The sequence below is a fragment of the Drosophila subpulchrella genome, chromosome 2R, assembly GCF_014743375.2.
Source record: "Drosophila subpulchrella strain 33 F10 #4 breed RU33 chromosome 2R, RU_Dsub_v1.1 Primary Assembly, whole genome shotgun sequence".
Classification (NCBI taxonomy): domain Eukaryota; kingdom Metazoa; phylum Arthropoda; class Insecta; order Diptera; family Drosophilidae; genus Drosophila; species Drosophila subpulchrella.
Window position 1 is genome coordinate 249,136 of NC_050611.1, and position 17,581 is coordinate 266,716.

At 43.7% G+C, this 17,581-nt stretch overlaps 1 long non-coding RNA gene across 1 annotated transcript; it reads right to left on the reverse strand.

Moving 5' to 3' along the window:
- Positions 1–6,968: 6,968 nt before the first annotated feature.
- LOC119551895 lies at positions 6,969–17,581 on the reverse strand. The gene is made up of 3 exons (XR_005219558.1): positions 17,355–17,581; positions 10,102–12,130; positions 6,969–8,350 (listed from the first exon to the last, which is right to left on the reverse strand). It is a non-coding gene; the product is annotated as an uncharacterized LOC119551895 (long non-coding RNA).

The window sequence follows — 17,581 nt, forward strand, 5'->3', positions numbered from 1 at the left end:
AAAGTCACACAGGCACGGCCGGAAGAAGCAGAGCAAGATGTCGGGCCAGGAAGAAGACGGAGTACAAGGCGGGGTGGGAAAGCGGGAAAATGTGGAAATGGGGCTGGCTGGCTGGGAAAACAGCACGCACACGACATGGGACTTCGTCCTGGCGCCAGGACCGCTGCAGGACATAATGAAGTTTGAGCTCGACTCAATGAAATGTCAACAGCGGCATGACGATAGATGATAATGGTGGCTGATAAAAAGCGATGGGGATGTTTTAGAAGATGTGGGATGCTGGGCAAATTGGTATCATGCATTGCCAACTGCATCGCAGACCCCACTAATTAATTGCCATAAATTAATTATGATTCGTTGGCACTGAAACCCAGAGCTAGACTTGCTCACTTTGACTATCGATTACGGAACTCCAGCAAACGCAGATATGTAGAAGTTATGTGGGGGCCCATAAAACATCCAACCGCAAAACATATTAAATTTATTATCAATAAATTTTCATTAGTTTCGTGTAGCAGTTAGAGAAGTACAGAGCGCACTCCCCCATATCCTCTGTGGCACTCCAACTATAACGAGCTCTGTGGGTCGTGGCCAGTTGACATAATTTACAATTTTAGTCATAAAAAGCACAAGCACACACACGGAGACACCAGCAACAATGCCACAACAGCCCAGTAAGCCACCCCTGGTAGCCCTTCCGTAACCCCTTCCGCAACCCCTTCGCAGCCCCCGAAGCCCCAACAAAAGCCTTCGACAAACCCCTTTAAAGTTTGCCGTTTGGCTGTGCCAAAGTTGGCCAACAGCGAATCAACAGTAAATGAAACATCCATGGGGGAGTGGGGGTGGGGGTGGGCAAGCAAGGGTTAAAGCACCCCCCTGCAACTATTATTTCGTTTTGTTAAATTTCCCAAATCTGATTTCTGGAAGCTAATAAATTCGGAGGTTTCTGGATTTAATGGAACGCACAATTATGTTTGTCTGCGATATTATTTTAAGCCTTTCACTGAAAGCACTAAAAGCATAATTAAATCCACTACTATTTGATAAATGAATTTTTACGCAGCGAAAAATGGGAAATAATTTGATTAAATCGCAATTTAGGTAATACTCGCTTCAGTTTTCCACTGAATAGCGACAGTGAAAGCTTTCTCGCATCGCAATCCTTCGACTGGGTTATTTTTGCTGGCTTCGGAACCCGTCAAATTCCCTAATCGTTATCGGTTTTCGACTGTTGGGTATTCCTCAAAATCAAGTTAGGTTTTTATTGAATAAAAATTGTAAGCCGAGACTTTTTGCATTTCCCCATCGTCATTCAACGCAGCATCAGGGGATGGAGGACCCACCCCAGATACAACTACCACTACCACTACAACAGGCCATGATGATGATAGCAACAGCGACGCCATTTTATTTTCTCTTTGTGCCATTTTTTTAGCTCACTTTCTTTGCAGCCAGTTGTTGTTGCTGGCGTATTATAATGCCAACTCATATTGCGCTCGTTATCCTTTTGTGTATCGTCGTGCAGCGGAATTGACCCTTTTTTGCCGCTGCGTGATGTCACCGGGGCTGTCAGGGGCGGGGTGCAGGGGGCAAGGGGCAGGGGGCAGGGTCAGGACCTGGGAAAAGGTAACACGCGGCGATGGCAACGGCGGCGGACTGCTAAAGTATCAAAAGTGATGGATGACAGGTTAATATGCGGCGACATTTTCATGCTGATGCTGATAAAATTTTCGTTTTGCATGCGGGCACCGCAGCTAGTGCTGCTATCATGGGCGGCGGCGGGGGCCCAGAGGGGGCTCTGGGTGGGGGCACGGGCACCACAACCGGATCACGGCCATGTCGACGGTCCTGCTCGGTGACATTTTAAATGCGCAGCAGACAAGTTTAATTTTACACAGCCCCGGCAAACGTTCAAACAAATTAAGCGGAACATTTTCTCTACACCCTTTCCGCCCCCCTCTGTCTGTCTCACTTACCATCCGCCGAACGAGTGAGTGAGTGAGTGAGAACACGAGACAATTGCATTAAATTCGCCTGCACAACGGTGCGTATGCGTAATGTTTAATTGCCGTCAGCAGCTTCATTAGAAGAGCTGCTAAATAACTGCCAGTCAACCAGGCAGCGACCCTCCCCCTACCCCTCCCCTCGCGATTGTCCTCGTCCTGCAGGAGCAGCAGCAGCAACAACATCCTGCCAGCTCATCTGCATGCCGTTTGAATGTGCAACACGAAATGGCTAACTGACTGGCTGGCAACCCGAGTACCCGGCTTCCGGGGAGTCCCCTTTTAGCCCGGCTGAGTACAGACGAAAAAAAGTCAACCAAATTGGCAGAAAAAGCGATTCTGCAAATAAGAGAACAAAGATGAATGGGTTATAAGAGCTTTACGAAACATGATTAATGAATTATATAAACAAAGGTGTACCTGTGTCCATTACATTTAAAATTGATTTAAATGGGAAATTTAAATGTTTACATAATGTTTTGTTTTAAAAAAAGGCCACTTATATTATTTGAAATTCATTTTTTTAAAACATATTCATAATATTATAAAGTAATACATTATATTACTTAGGGAAAATATATAAGAATATTTCCGAAGATGTGGTTACTAAAATACCTATGTTACTTTTTAAAAACTAGGAACTTTGATTAGAATTGTTCTGTTTTTCTCTGTTTAGTAGTTTGTTGCAGAAAGGGCCTGCGACTCAACGAGCGGCATTCGAATGCTTTGGAAAAACTTCCGCTCCATTAGTCTGCCTGTTTCCGGCAGCGTTTTCCTAGCACAATTTACGCAAATTGATGTCATCGCAGGGGGCCGATCCTCCCAGAAATTGCCCAGTCCTCCCGGATCCAATCTTCCCAGAGCGTGCGTAACTCGGCAAATGAAGTGAATGAATGAGTGCATGTTGCAGGCCGGATGGCTACACAGCCGAGGGGCGCCCAAAAGGGGGGCGGCCGACCAAGATGTGTTGACATATTCCACAGGGGGTGGCTGCAGACCGCCCTGCGGGCTCTTTAAGCCCAGGCACGGGGCGGGGATGCCCTCGAACACCTGGCAGTGGTTCAATTGGCACTGCCAGATATGTACCGAGACACTCGTAATTTAACCAGATTTGCTCGGATGAAAACAACTTTATTCTCGGGCCGCAAAAAGTGCAACATCACGGCAAAAAAGCAAAAGAGCGAGCTCAACTTGAGCGCAGCAAGCACTGGCAAACAAACAAACAAACAGACAGACGGACGACAAACTCGCAGGCAAACTCGCAGACAGAAGGCAGCGAAAAACTCAGCCAACACAGCCAACTTAGACTTCGAGTGAGTTTCGAAAGTCAAGTGCGTGTCGCTCTTGGCAATCCCAAAGTTTGCCATGTGTGGGGGGGCGGGACCTGATTTACAAATATTTACCTGGCACCGCTAATGCCGGAGGCACTGCTCTATGCACTCGCTTAATCAACTTCAGATGGATCCTCCTCCGCAGAACGCAGCTCCGCTTTAAGCGAGTGCCGCAAACGGATTGAATTTGCTCGACCGTGTTAAAGCCATTCAACTAATACATTTTAATTATAGCAATTAGCCTATGGCCCAGCATTTGAACCAAATGGCAGTATCCTGGCACATATAAGTCCGCATCCGAACGAGGACATCGCTGGACATTTAATTAGCTGCATAAATTACGCGGCCGGTAGTAAAGCTGTATTAGCTGATTAGATAATGATAGTGAAACAATTCGTTTTTTAAATTTCCATCAATGACCATGGGTTTCAAATGTACGACTGTCAAGTTTATTTCCTGAACATAACCAATTGTTGTCTAAAAAGGCTTTTAAAGGGAAAATATTTTTGCAAGCTTTCAATTTTTTATGAAAATCCTTTTCAAGCCTTAAGCTATTTAAGTGATTTGCTCAATAAAATGCATTCTTTATTCATAGGAATGACCAAATTATTAATTCACAATGTTTAATGAGAGAATGTTAATTGTTCATGACTTATTAATTTGATCAATATAGGAGAGTATGCAAAGTATAAGTGTGCCTTTTGCTTGCAAACTCCTGCATTCCTTTCATTTATTTATATTCGTTTATTTACCTGCAACAATTTGCATACTAATGCGCCGCAAAAGGTTATCCTTGTCGCAAACAAACACACATCTCGCAGCTCACAACTTATGAATGTGACACAAAGTGGTCGCAAAGTCCTGACTGCAAATGCGAGTGGAGTACGAGAACGAGAACGAGCAGCCGAAAGTGGCTGGAACTGGCGCCAAGTTCATTTGGCAGTGGCTAAATCTCGGCACCTTTTGGCCTGCTTTGCGTGGAGTTCATAAACCAAATTGCATTTCATTGCCGGAGCTGGCAGCCACGTAAATTCGCCAGTTACTTGCGCTGCGAGTGGAAAGTTGCTAAAGTTTTAGCCGCATAATCTGCCCGGGCAATGCCATAAATATCCCATGGCTTTGCGTCTGGAGGATGCGGATGGGGATCCGCAGGTGTGTGTGTTTGTTTGCTAGCCTGGTTAGCAGGTTAGTGGTTGCAATCGATCTATTAAAGGGCCCGGGAGCTCGTTATTAAAGGCCGCCTGCTGAGTTCATTATTCGCCGCTAGATCCGCAGCACGACCCGAACCACCACCCACCACCCACTTTCCGTGCTCACTCGTGTGTGCAAGCCATCGATTAAGCCGAGCAGACGGGCGGCGTACCTGGCGTATGAGCAATGCTCTTAGCCAGGACCACTCACCCAGCCCCTTGATATTTGCTCCGGCCCGGGGTTTTTATTTGTCCGATAACTTGTGGGCCTCGCGGGAGACGGCAGCACTTTCAATTGAGAGACAACAGCAGCACCTGGCGGAATTCCTCACGCGACCCTCCCTGTTCCGGCGTATTCCCTGAATTCCAGCTGCAGCTTAGCCCCGCAGAGGATCCTTCGTTCTTTTCACTTGAATTGCCAGCAGCATCGATTGCACGTACTCCTCGTATTCCCAGCACCTCCCCCAAGGCCCCCGAACTGCAATAAACAAACGGATCCAAGGGGAGCCGGGGTCGTAGGTGGGGTTGGGGGTCGGGGTCGGGCGTACGAAAGAACAAACAAAAGTGCACAATTCCCGGGCGATTACAAGTTGGGTCCACAAAGTGTCGGCATCTCTAGGTGGCGGTGGAACTCTCAAGTTTGATTCTTGGCAAACATTTAACATTTACCGCAAGCACAGCAAAGTTTTCTGTGGCATTGTTTTTAATTTATCTAAATTGAAAAGTGCAACAAATCGCGCAACTTAAGGATGACCAACGAAACCAACAAGAACCAAGTGCCAGACAGGACATCCAGGGGGTGATTTGCTCGCCGGCTGAGTGGGTGCCTCGAAGGGCGGCTAAGCTTAGAGAAAAACCTTACCAAATATTGATTGCCAAGCCGAGAAATATATGCATTATGAACCAATATCCTGAGCTCTATTTTAACAGATAATTATCGATGGATGAGGGTAAAGAGAAATGCATTCCTGAACTTAAAAACATCTTCGCTTGTGTTAGACCAAACTTCTGACTAAAGTCAGTACAAGTAAAAATAAATGCACTTACTTTATTTTACGAATAATTACACCCATTACTTCAGAGATAAAAGGGTATATTGAATGTTCCGATGAGGCATGCCGATTCTAGAGATTCTTGCGCAGCGAAAGTGCACTTCAGCAGGGGGTAAGACCCGCCCTAAGGCCTTAAACCTCACAAAACTGTAGCACCTTAAGATTTAATGCTAGAATAATTAGATTCTTCCAAACCTATATATTGCCCTAAAAACAAGTTTGACACGCCCACATACGAACTTAACGATAAAGTCTTTCTGCCGCCCACATTTTCAAAGAATTTGTATTTTCGGACCGGAAAGTTATGAGCAAAATAAGTTTTCGACCCTAGGCGGCCGTTTCGAAATCGCAAACAGTCGATCTGACACCCACATTATGAAAGCCAGATAGTTAACATATGACATGTAGATTCTTCTACTACCAACCACGCCCCCTCTAGCGCCCACAAATCGCAAAAACGACAAAACTTGGGAATATTTTAACTATTGTACATTTTATTTTAGAACGGACCATAAGTTCATAAGTTAAATTGATTAGCTGAGTAAGGGGTATATTATAGTCAAAGCATTGAAAATTATTTGTCAGGACTTGACTAATTTCCCTTTTACCATAATTTGATATTGGTAGAAGATAATTATGATTTATCGAAAACAAAGTTTAGCCAACCAAGAGTCACTGGTGAAGTTGGTCAACCGAGAGACGGGTATTTGATAATCGAGGCATTCGGTAAAAGTTTGCCTTGTTCGTTTAAGGATCCTGTAATCATTTTTACTGTATCAAGTGGTTAGACGTTTATTAGACCACTTCGTAAAGATCCTGGCCATTCGGCACGTTTTATTGGAAAAGCTTAAGAAATGTATTTAGTTACATTTATGCTTAAAATTTGTTTTTCATAAAATGTGTATCCATCGAAATGTCCAAAGAAATCCACATATATATTTCCTATATTATTGAAAAAAATTATTCTTCTTCGTCGTTTTTCATCATATTTTTTTCCACTTCGGTATGTATAATTTTTTTTAATATTTTAGAATTCCGAATTAAATTTGATAGAAATCGGACTACTATATCAGGATCGGGAAATTAACGTCAAAATAATACAAAAAGGCAATCGGAAAGTCAAGCCTATTTATTATAAGAAGTCCTTCAAGTGCGTATCCACGGGCGGATTTGGGGGATATATCTAAATGTGGTGAAAAATGAAAGGAGTTATTGTATTCCAAAAGTATGCAACAAAAAATTTGTTTTGAAAATTCCGCTCATCCCCACAACAAAATCCAGAATCCGCCACTGGAATTTTCATGTATCTCAAGGTATAATATTTTATAAAACTCGTTTTTATTTAAATATCACTGAAGTTAGCAACAAACCTTAACAATGAATAATGGTGTAACTAACATTGACTATTTCTAATAACTGCAAGGGGATATACAAATTTTGGCTTACCGAAGCTAACTTCCTTTCTTGTTCAGACTCATAGTGCTGTTTTTACACTTCTCTAAATTCAGATCTCTTCTCAAGACATTAAATACAATATTTAACATTTTATTGGTGTCCTAGGATCAGTGTAATATTTTCTCTGAGTGCACTGTGTGGAGGTAGACAGCCGCAGAGCGTAAAGAGCAAGACATTTGCTGAAATAAAATTTCAATTTGCTTGAATTTCATTTGTGTGTGTCCGTCCGACTGAGACTTTTGCTCCCGTGATGGTGGGCCGCTGCGATGGTATGTGTGCCCTGAGTGTCTCTGTGTGTGTGTCGCTGCTTTATCGCCTTGCCAGTTAACGTCAGCTTGGTTTACCGTTATGCTTGGCTGCGTCCCGCGTCCCGCGTCCTTCGTCCTTCGTCCTGCGCCTTCAGGCCACAGCCACTCGAACTTGCCAACTATTTGCCGTGTGTATCTGTATCTGCTCGAGTATCCGTATCTGTGTGAGCGGGCAATCCTCCCGGACTCGTGTGTGTGTCTGATTTGTATGTGTATGTGTGTAAGGAGCAGAAGTATTCCCGCTGGTGACGTTTGTTGATGGTTTCCAGGTGAATGCACGAATTGCGTTTTCGTATTAAATAATAAATGAATGTTGGATTGTTTTTTCGCCCCTTGCCGGCAGTTTCTTGGTCTTCGGTCCCTGGTCCTTGGTCCCTGGTCCTTGGTCCTTGGACCCTGATTCCTGATTCCTGATACCTCCTGATTCGCTGCTCTGCCATAATTCCAGCTGCCCTCGCTGATTGCCGCTCTTGTTCTGGTTATCGTTCTCGTTCTGGTTCTCGTGCTTGTACTTATGCTCCATGCTTTCTGGCCCGGGACATTAAATGTGTACTTTGCTTATTCCTATTCCTTAAGTGCCGATGGCTTGTTTATTAAAGCGTCTGCAATGTCACCGCGGGGAATTGCGTACAGTTATTGGTCCCAGCTCATTGTTGATAATTAAAGCGAGAGCGATATGGATATGTGTGCGTACTAGTGGATCGACCAGGGGCTACGGAACCGAGGGCAGAAGGCCCGGAGCAGGGGTAACCGCCACTCGCTGATAGATTAACCCCACAGAGAATGTGGCAGGGCCCGCTGGGCGGAACTTAATTACCCGCCAGGAGGTGACCAAGAAAAGTGCTCGTCAAAGCTCTTCTGCTCGCCAATTTTATGGCTTCATTATGAGGTTCCTGGCTCCTCTCAGTGTTGAATTTCATTCGATGATTGATGGCTTACCTAAAGCATGAGCTACAGTTTTTTTTTTATTGATCCAAAGAGTATGACTCAGCTTAACAATCAGGACCTTGACTGAAAGAGGTACAAAATACGTAATATATTTATTATTTTAAGTAAAAACAAAAGTAATATTTATAATGAAAATAATAATAATTGTTATAACATAAAAAAAATACAAACACAAACGGATGGCGTGGCAGAAGTTTTAGATGCAAACGCTTTATACAAATGTTAAACTTTTGCTTTTTAAAAACTTTAACACGCCTTTTAAAATGTTCTCTTGAAACTAAATACAAATATAATTAACAAATAACATAACACTATTCCACTTGGATTATTATTAATGGCTTGTGCACTTTTAGAATAAAAGTTACTAAAGCATAATATTTTTATGGAGCATTTTAATGCCTTCACATTACGAAATATGGAAATGTAGTGTCGACTATTAGAAACCGCCCCTCAGCTAACCGAATTTTAAACAAGAAACAGTTTGTTGACCAATTTTAAAATAAATTTCAGGGCATTCTTGCCGTAAGCATTCAAAAACTACTATGCTTCTTAAGAAGAACAGAATACTTCGAGAAGGCAGAAAACCCATGAGCTAGGGAAACGGATCTTTCAGAGATCATGTGGTATCACAAGGGGCCCATTGTGGCCTAAGTGAGGGGACTAATATTTAGTCTCCAACCACTCCTACCTAACCTAACCTAACCTGCCCTGGTAGCGGTACTACTGACATTTAAGACCTTTTTGACTTCATTACTTAGTAATACATAACTTTTTAAATAGTAGTGCGATTGGTATGATTAATGGAATGTAGATTGGCATTAATTAATACGATCAATTTCAATTTACTCCAAAACGAAATCTTTGAAAGTGTGACCGCCAGACAGACTCCTCTGAAATAAACTTTTGCTGCTTAAGAGCCCCCAATATTATTCAATGGTTTAATTTGCAAACATTTAAGCGCAAAATTAAATATACAATTTTTTTTTAAATAGTACAAATTAAGTTATGTTTTAGGTAATTGTAGATAAACACTACCGACCGCAATTGCCAATTATTTGCGTTATTTAAAAATCGTAAAAAACTGTGACTCCCCAAAGAATTCAATAAAATACCGATAATTGCTTTACCATAAATGCAGCTTTCGCTCAGTTATGTTTACCCGAGGGAGATAAATAGATCAACGTATTCATCGGGATGACAATATTGAATTCCGGTAAATACTTTTGGTATTGCATGGCAAAGAGCAATTAATTAATTCCGCAACCACAAAACGCAATGTAAATGTTTAAATATCGCAGCTTGATGAAATTATATCCCAAACATAGACACAGGGAGTGAAAAGTGGGGGCACTATCGACAATTTAATTTCGTTTTTGCGCACGTTCAATTTGCAATTTACTCTTGCAGAAAGAATGAAACCAACAGCAGTTGGGTGATTTTTGTGCAACGTTAGCTGCTAATTTGAAAATGATTTTGCACAGAGCCACATGGGAATGCGGATTTGCAGGGATACGGATTCCAGATTCCTTTAGTTTGTTTTCTGTTTTGGGTTTCCATGCACGGCGGACAAGGATTCATTTTATTCTTATTCCATCGCACAGGTGTGCGTCCATACCTCTCTTTGGTTCGGGGGATTTATGGTGATTTTATGGGGATTACTTGATGAATTGGTGATACGAGCCCTTATCAGTTCTCCGTCCAGTTGTCTCATAATGCACACGGGGCGAGAGAATGATAAGGGTACGAATGCACCGGCCAGCCCTTGGGACAGCCTAGTCTATCCTTAATTGGCACACTTTTTTGCGGATACTTACCCCACGTGTCGATTATATCCCTCAATCAATCATTTGCGCATCTGTGAAGTTGCCAGCCGAAATGGCTAAGCGGCTGACAAAACGCTTTCGGGGGTCGGGGAAAGGTGTTAAACAGCAGCTGGCGGAGGAGCAAATGAAAAGCCAAAAACCAAAAGTGGAGAGAAGCCCTTGGCTGCTAGCTGCCAACTCATGTGCATAATTCATTTGCATAACGCATATGTATATATAAATCAACTGAGCGCACACATATATAAATGTATGTAGATGCGGGCGTATAAATAATTCAACAATCAACGGAGCTCCAAAAGAGGCTCTCGCCAAAAAGCCCTTGCCGCCTTTCAAATATTTTTCAAACGCTTTTAGTTGGAAACTTGCTAATTGATTTACTCGCCCGTTCGAGTAGTCCTCTCCAGAGTTTTCGGTTGGGTAGCGACTTCAAGTGGACGTGGCTATGGGTACTTTCCAAATCACATTCGGGGCCAAATGCCAAGCGAGGCATTTAAAATTAGCTCCGAGTCCAAATCCAAATCCGAAACTGAGTTCCCGTCGCAGTCCCGGCCTGTCTCTGGTAATATAATGCCCCTGATATTGCGGATATAAACTAGGTTCTCGGTGGCCCCTGCTCCCTGCTCGCTGCTCCTCGCCTCCTGCTCCACGCTCCACTGTGTTCACCTTCCATGCCATTCACGTTCACGTTCCGGACCCCCTGTCTCGCTGCTGCACGTTATGAATTTTCAAATGGAATTTGCTGTAGCCGTTGTTGCTCTGCAATAAATCAAAACTATGCAACAAAACGCGGAGCAACTCCTGCAGATCCTGCCGCCATGCCATGCCATGCCATGCCATGCCAAGCCAAAAGGATGCCAGAGGACTTATCTCTGCCCCGTAAAACGCTGCCATGTATGTATAAGCCAGCCAGCTGGTTTGGCTCCTGCCCCACTGCCTCCCTGTCGCTCTGCTTTTTTCACTGTTGCACTTTTACGGTTATAAATTCCGCCCCCAGACGGTGGCGGCGGGGGGCGTTGGGGGGCGTGGCACATAAAACCGGACACATGCTTTTAATCTTCGGCGCAAACATGCTCACAGCTCGCTGATGCATGGCAAAGGATGCTGATGCATGGCAAGGAGTTGCAGCCAGCTCCTCGTCTTCTTCCGGCGGAAGTTAAAGCGTTTTCCCAGCTGCAGCCTCTGTTTGGGTCCGTGTCTGAGTCCTGTCTGTGTCCTTTTCAATTAGCGCCTCTCTGAAATTGGCCAAAAATATTCAATTTTTGCTTAGTGCTGAAACTTACACGAAAAGTGAATGGAAACGAGGTGGCCGAGAGTGGTTATCCTGTTCCTGGGAGAATTTCGGGGCGCATAAATGTCGCTTATCGGCTTTTATGCGCTCTTTATGAGAGTGTGTGTGTGAGTGTGTCAGTGTGGGTAGGCACAGGACATGGCCGGGAATCCTGAAGGAGGGGCCATTGTTTGCATCTGGGTCGTGCGGCTGCCGCTTTTGGCTAACCAATAATGGCAATTGGCCGGGTTGGGGCTGGGGTTGGGGTTCGGGATCGGGTTCCGGGTGAATTTGGGGGCTCCGGGTCGAGGATTCGGCCTGCTATCGCCCACGGGCAGGACACGCAGGACGTGTTGTTGGTGCGGCACCTACTGCGTTATCTGGCCTGCTGGTGGCAGCCCAGGTGCTTTAAATTTCCCAACATGTTGACCAACAGGGAGGCGGGATGGGCGAGGACGAGGGCGCAGGATCCCTGGGTCCTGGATCCAGAGTGTCAACATTCATGGGCCTGTGACATCGAATACTGAGTTTTTATGCGCTTCCGTTTCGGAGTTCTTAGTTTGGCCCCACTACGGCCATGGAAAATCGAGCATTTAGCGCCGACGTTATGAATATTGAAACAATTTTACGCTTGCCATTTTGCATTTTGAATAGGTTGCGTCCGCCCCATCCCTTTGGCGTTTTGGCTCTGTGCGGTTTGGCTTTGTGCTGGTTTCCTGGGTAACTTTTCGCCGGCTTTGGTTCAATGGAGTGCTGCAGGGAAGTTCAGAAAGTTTTAGTGCAGTTTATATGGTAAATACATAAAGTCTCTGTTGAATTGTAAACTGTTTAGATAGGGAAATACAGCCATTAGAGCGGTTAGCCATTAAAAATGATTTCTGTATTTAACAAATAAACTATAAAAATGTTAGTAAATATATATTTTATAAATTTCAATTTTATTTCATTCATTCACTTCATAAATTTATATTTTTTTTTTTAAATGTTAAATGTCCCAAGCTCTTTCTAAGACAAGAACCTACTGAAAAATGCAATGGAATTCTATATTTCATCCAAGTTTAACTATTTAAGTAATGCAACACAAATAAATAACACAAGACCGAACTTACCCCCATTTTTCATACACCCTGCGCTCCCTCGAAAGCCACTAAGGCAGACGCAGACATTCCGATGTGCTCACAAACATTTCTCATTTTTGGCAGCTTTTCAGCTTTTCCCAAGCACATGATTCATGGCAAAACATTTACCCATCTCGCAATTATGAATAAAAGTTTGCTTTTGCTTTTGCCTGACCAATTTGTTCAATGAAAATCTCGTAGAATTTGGACAAACAAGAAGTTAATATTTATTTAGTTTTACCTGCATGTAAATGGGAATTGCAGGCCAAAGGAACTGGAATGCCATTCGCATAGAGGTGAAGATAAAAATCAGTTGATGAGTGGAAAATCCGAAATGAAATATGCTCGAATCAATTTACAAGCTGGCGTTGATGATGATGGGTCGTTGGGCTGTGCCCTTCTGATTGTCTAGTTTGTGCGTAGGCCAAAGTGGAGTGGACGTGGCATGTTGACATCTCGCACACGGCTTTTCGGATATTTTCAGGCGAACGGATGGTGTGTGGCTATGCAAATGCGTTCGCATTTCAAATGAATTTGGCATGCAAATACCGAGCCGTGCACAAAATCGTTCCAAATGGTTCGAAATGTGGAAATCAAAACAATCAAGTGAAGCGTTTAGCCCCGGCCACAGAACTACAATGAAAGAGAGGGGACACTCGGCGAGAGAGAGACGGGGCGAAGCGAGACAAATGTCATAAATATAAAATCAAATGCAAATTGGAAATGCAGATGGAGAGGCAGCGGCGGCGGCGTACAGATACAGATACATATCGAGATTTAGATACATTTTAGCTCAACTGAATTGGAAAGGATTTACGAAACATTCAAATTGCGGCGGAGCGAGACAAAGCCGGGGAAAGAAAGGGAGAGCGAGACATGGCCAGAATATTTGCATTTAATTAGCAAAAAGCCCGGACGGCCAATCGCTGGTAGATGGGCTTGAAATTTGTTTATGGACAACTATTAACATTTTCCAATTACACAACACGCTCATAAATTATGCCATGCATATGTAATTGTTTCGCAGCCCCCATTCTTTGCGTTTTGTTTGTTGTTTAATTAAGTATAACTTTGCTGTGGACAAATATTCAATAAGCAGGCCACAAAACCAAATCAACGGAAGTTGTTGTTGCCGCTGCAGTTGCAATATTCGTGTAATTAACATTAAATCATAAATGCCACAAAATGCTCCGGAAATGGGCAATAGCCGAGAGGATAACGACGGCGATTATGATTGCAGATAAACCCAAACTCGAATTGCAATCCATACCGAGCTGAAACTCCAACTCAAGCCCAACCGATTGGATCCAACAGTTGTTAGCCCATATCGTGTTTACTGGCAACTTTGTCTCGCTTTTTCAGTTTATTATTTCTTCCAGTCAGCACAAAATGCTTTGGAATGTGTGCGGGCATCGCATTTCTGGTATTTTCCCTGCCATTTGGGTTCTTTGAATTGAGATTAAACGCCAATTCCCAAGATTTAGAGCCACAGCTTGGGGAGTAGTTTGTGGTCTGCGATAAGACCGCCGGATAGGGAGTACATACATATATGCAAATATGGGCGACTTGAGCTGGCGTTTCGAGGGGAAGGCGATAAAAAGCCGAGCTGCAGTTGCAGATAACTATGTGGCTCGGCGACATCAATTGAAGGGCATTGTTTGGCTCCAAACCGACTGCATAATGGATGTCGCCCAGCTCATTTGCCTACCAAATGCCTCCGAGAAAATGCCAATCAATTGGAAATGTTTTCAGCCGACATATAGTCGTACGCACACACCCCTATGCTCCGCATCAAGACGCTAATTAATCACTGCGATGGCGGAGGCAGCAAAGTCAATTTAATTGATGGCAGGACGAAACCGGAGCCACCACCGAGCATCCGGCAGGACGACCGCAGACCCAGTTACATCTGAGATCTTTGGCTCCTCGGTTTCCCAAAGATGCAGGCTCGTGTGATTTGCATGGCTAATTTGACAGATTACATGGAAGACATTGTGTCCCGTCTAGATTGCGAACCGCACACGCATGACCAGGCCGAATTTGATTAATTGCATTTAATGATGCGACAAGCAAATGAAGAAATCAGCAAATAGGATACGGAGTACAGCCAGGATGGGGAATGTCATTATCTTTTGATGAAAATGACCTCTCCTAGGCCACAGAAAATAAATAGTTTTCTGAACGATTATGTTACTTCTTTGACATTTAATGGAATATTTCCAAGTGTTCAAGTAAACATCTGTTTCTTTAAATTAAAAACGTATAAAAAACTCAAGGTTCAACAAAATATTTATGACTAAAAAATAATAATATGTTTATGAAAATTTTGATATTATTTTTCAGTTTTTTATAGTTCTTTCTAAGCTTTCAAGTAAACGTCTGTTTTTTTACATTAAAACTTGTATAAGCCTCTTATTTGTCAAAGCAAAAGGGAAACCAGATTAAATTATTCTTTAAAGAGCTTAAAGATTGTATAAGGCTATGATAAAGTGTGTTCTTGGGAATGTATTAAGCTTGCTTATGAAACATGTGCTGATAAAAAATTGAGGAGCTGAAATTTATTAACCAATGTTATTAAAACTAAGCCGAATTGAATGGAATACTTTGAGATTCCTCTAGACTTTTAATGGCATTACATTTTATTAAATGAATCAATAAAATACTTGTAATCAGTGTTTTAGAGTTGACGGACGGGGCAGTCTCACCGCTTTTGGCACTGTCAATAAAACTCTTCCCCCTCCAGACCCCGGACCAGTAACGCCCCCTATTGCTCCTAGGCCCATGCCCATATCCCATATTTGAGTTGAGTTGAGTCGAGTTGCTGCTTAACTGTCCACTTCCTGGCGAGGCCCGCATAGCGGAAGCCAAAGCTCGGGGGCGTCGGGAGAAGGGGAGGGCATGGGGCAGATGGTTATGGGGGGCTAGCAACAATGGGCATGTGGGGCACATGGGGCACGCGGCAGCTGGCTGGGAATGGGGCATACGAAATGTATGTGGAACGACGGCGACGCCGACACTTAAGCGATAAGCGACGGCAACAACGTCGCGCATTTGAATTTCAATTAGAATTTTAATAATCGAAGCAATGGGCTGGTGTGAGTGCGAGTGCGAGTGTGTGGGTAGCGGGGCCAATGCGTTCAATGTGCGCATAAATTTCGCTTCCGCTTCCCTCCCCCGAAAAAGCCCCTCAGTCGGGCAACTCTTTGAGCTATTTGGAAATTGTTTTGGCTCTGGCGAGGGCATTTATTAAAATGTTTGCACGCAGAGGATGTGGAAAATAAATGAAAACATAAACAAAATTAGCTGGGGGCGGCCCACGAAATTAGCACAAGGACACGGCCGACAGCGGGTCCCGCAAGGATGCGAAAAAACGTGCGACATGTTGCTAATTTTTTCCACTCTGACTCCTGCGTAATGTAATGAAAAAATGTGGCGCGACGAAAAACAGAGAACTAACTAACAACAAACAGACAGCGAAATCCCCGTGGGCACACAAACAATTCGTGAAAAAAGCTGAAAAGGCTGGCAGGCAAAACAGCAAAATGGGAAAAAACCGAAAGGCAGCAAAGAGGTGAGATATAGAGAGCGTTTGGCTCAACAATTTCAGTCGGTCGGGGGAGAGTATCTCTACAGAGTCGCATATTCAACAGGAAAATCCCTTAATTGGAATAAATTAACTGTTATTGCTGTGGCATGCACACACACACATGCAGCGGTACAGATACATTCGCTGCTATCATTTTCGCTGCTCCCAATGGGGCATGTAGTTGTATCTGTGTCTGCGCTTGTGCTTTCGGATCTGTTTGTTGTGTGTATCTCACAGTCCGCTTTTTTCGCTCAGCAAAGAGGGAGCCCAGAGCAGACATAACAAAATTAAATAATATGATAAAAGCGAAATTTATGACACGAGAGCGGGCCAGCGACAGCCAAAGAGGAAAAGGAAACTCTGCCAAAAAATACTGTTTGACAGGCACTGTTCTGGTTCTGGTTGTTCTCAATGTTTGCGGTCGAGAACTTAGCGCGGTTCAAAGTTCGCACAACACCCTGGACCCAAGGAAACCCGAATATCCTGTTTCCAAGGGATGTCGGGGATCTTTTGCCGAAATCGTTAGTCTCCTGGCTGCTAATGAGCAATGTGCGGAAATATAGAACAGGATATGTCGCATAAGGAGTGTACCTTAAGTTTGCATAATTCCAGCATGGAACTGTATAAGGATTCTAATTATTTCTAAACTTATCTTACATTTTAGCAAAACTTAACTCGCCAATGAACTAAAACTTCGATATCCAGAGTTCTTCGATATACCGATTTTAACTGTACTTCCAAATCGTTTAAAAACTTAATATGAAAGGCCCTAAGAAATTCATACATTTTACAAGGCCAGGTCTTATTCCACTTTAAAGTGCCGATCGGGTTTTGTTAACCCCGTTCCCTAACGAATCTTTGTAAGTCTCGAAATATTCCCTTTGGCACTTAAAGTTCTTTGTTGCTAACTTCTTCAATAGATGCCCCCTCATCAGAAACCCATTTGAAAAGGACACTCGGGTAGATCTGTTCCGAGATAAGATCCCGAAACGTCACGGACAGCAGACCGTACAATGACATGCCCATTCCCCACCTTCTCCTCTTTCTGCCCTCTTTGTGTCGCCTTTCTGTTCGGTTCGGTTTGGGTCCGTTATGTGGCTTTCTTATCAGCTCGCCGAGCAATTTGTAGGGCGATAAGCGTATGTATTTTCGGTATTACTCGCACTGTTTGCACTGTCTTTGTGTGCGTATACGTGGCCATGTGGCAGGCGAAGTACTTAAATTACGGCGATGAGTAAACCCGGGATCTGACCCAGACTTCACCGCAACTCACCCGAATGAAATTCCAATCTCCGGTCCCAATGCTGATCTGTTTGCCGTCCGGCACTTCAATTAACAGGCGCGGATCGCTTAATTGTTGGATGGATGGCTCTGGAACCCTGCTCCATCGAGGGGCGGCAGCAACGGGTTACTCGTCGATTCTCGCGGTTGGGGGCAATTATGCGGTAGAATTCGTAGTCTTTATCGCAGTATTACTTAATGGGTTAATGGGCTTCTAAT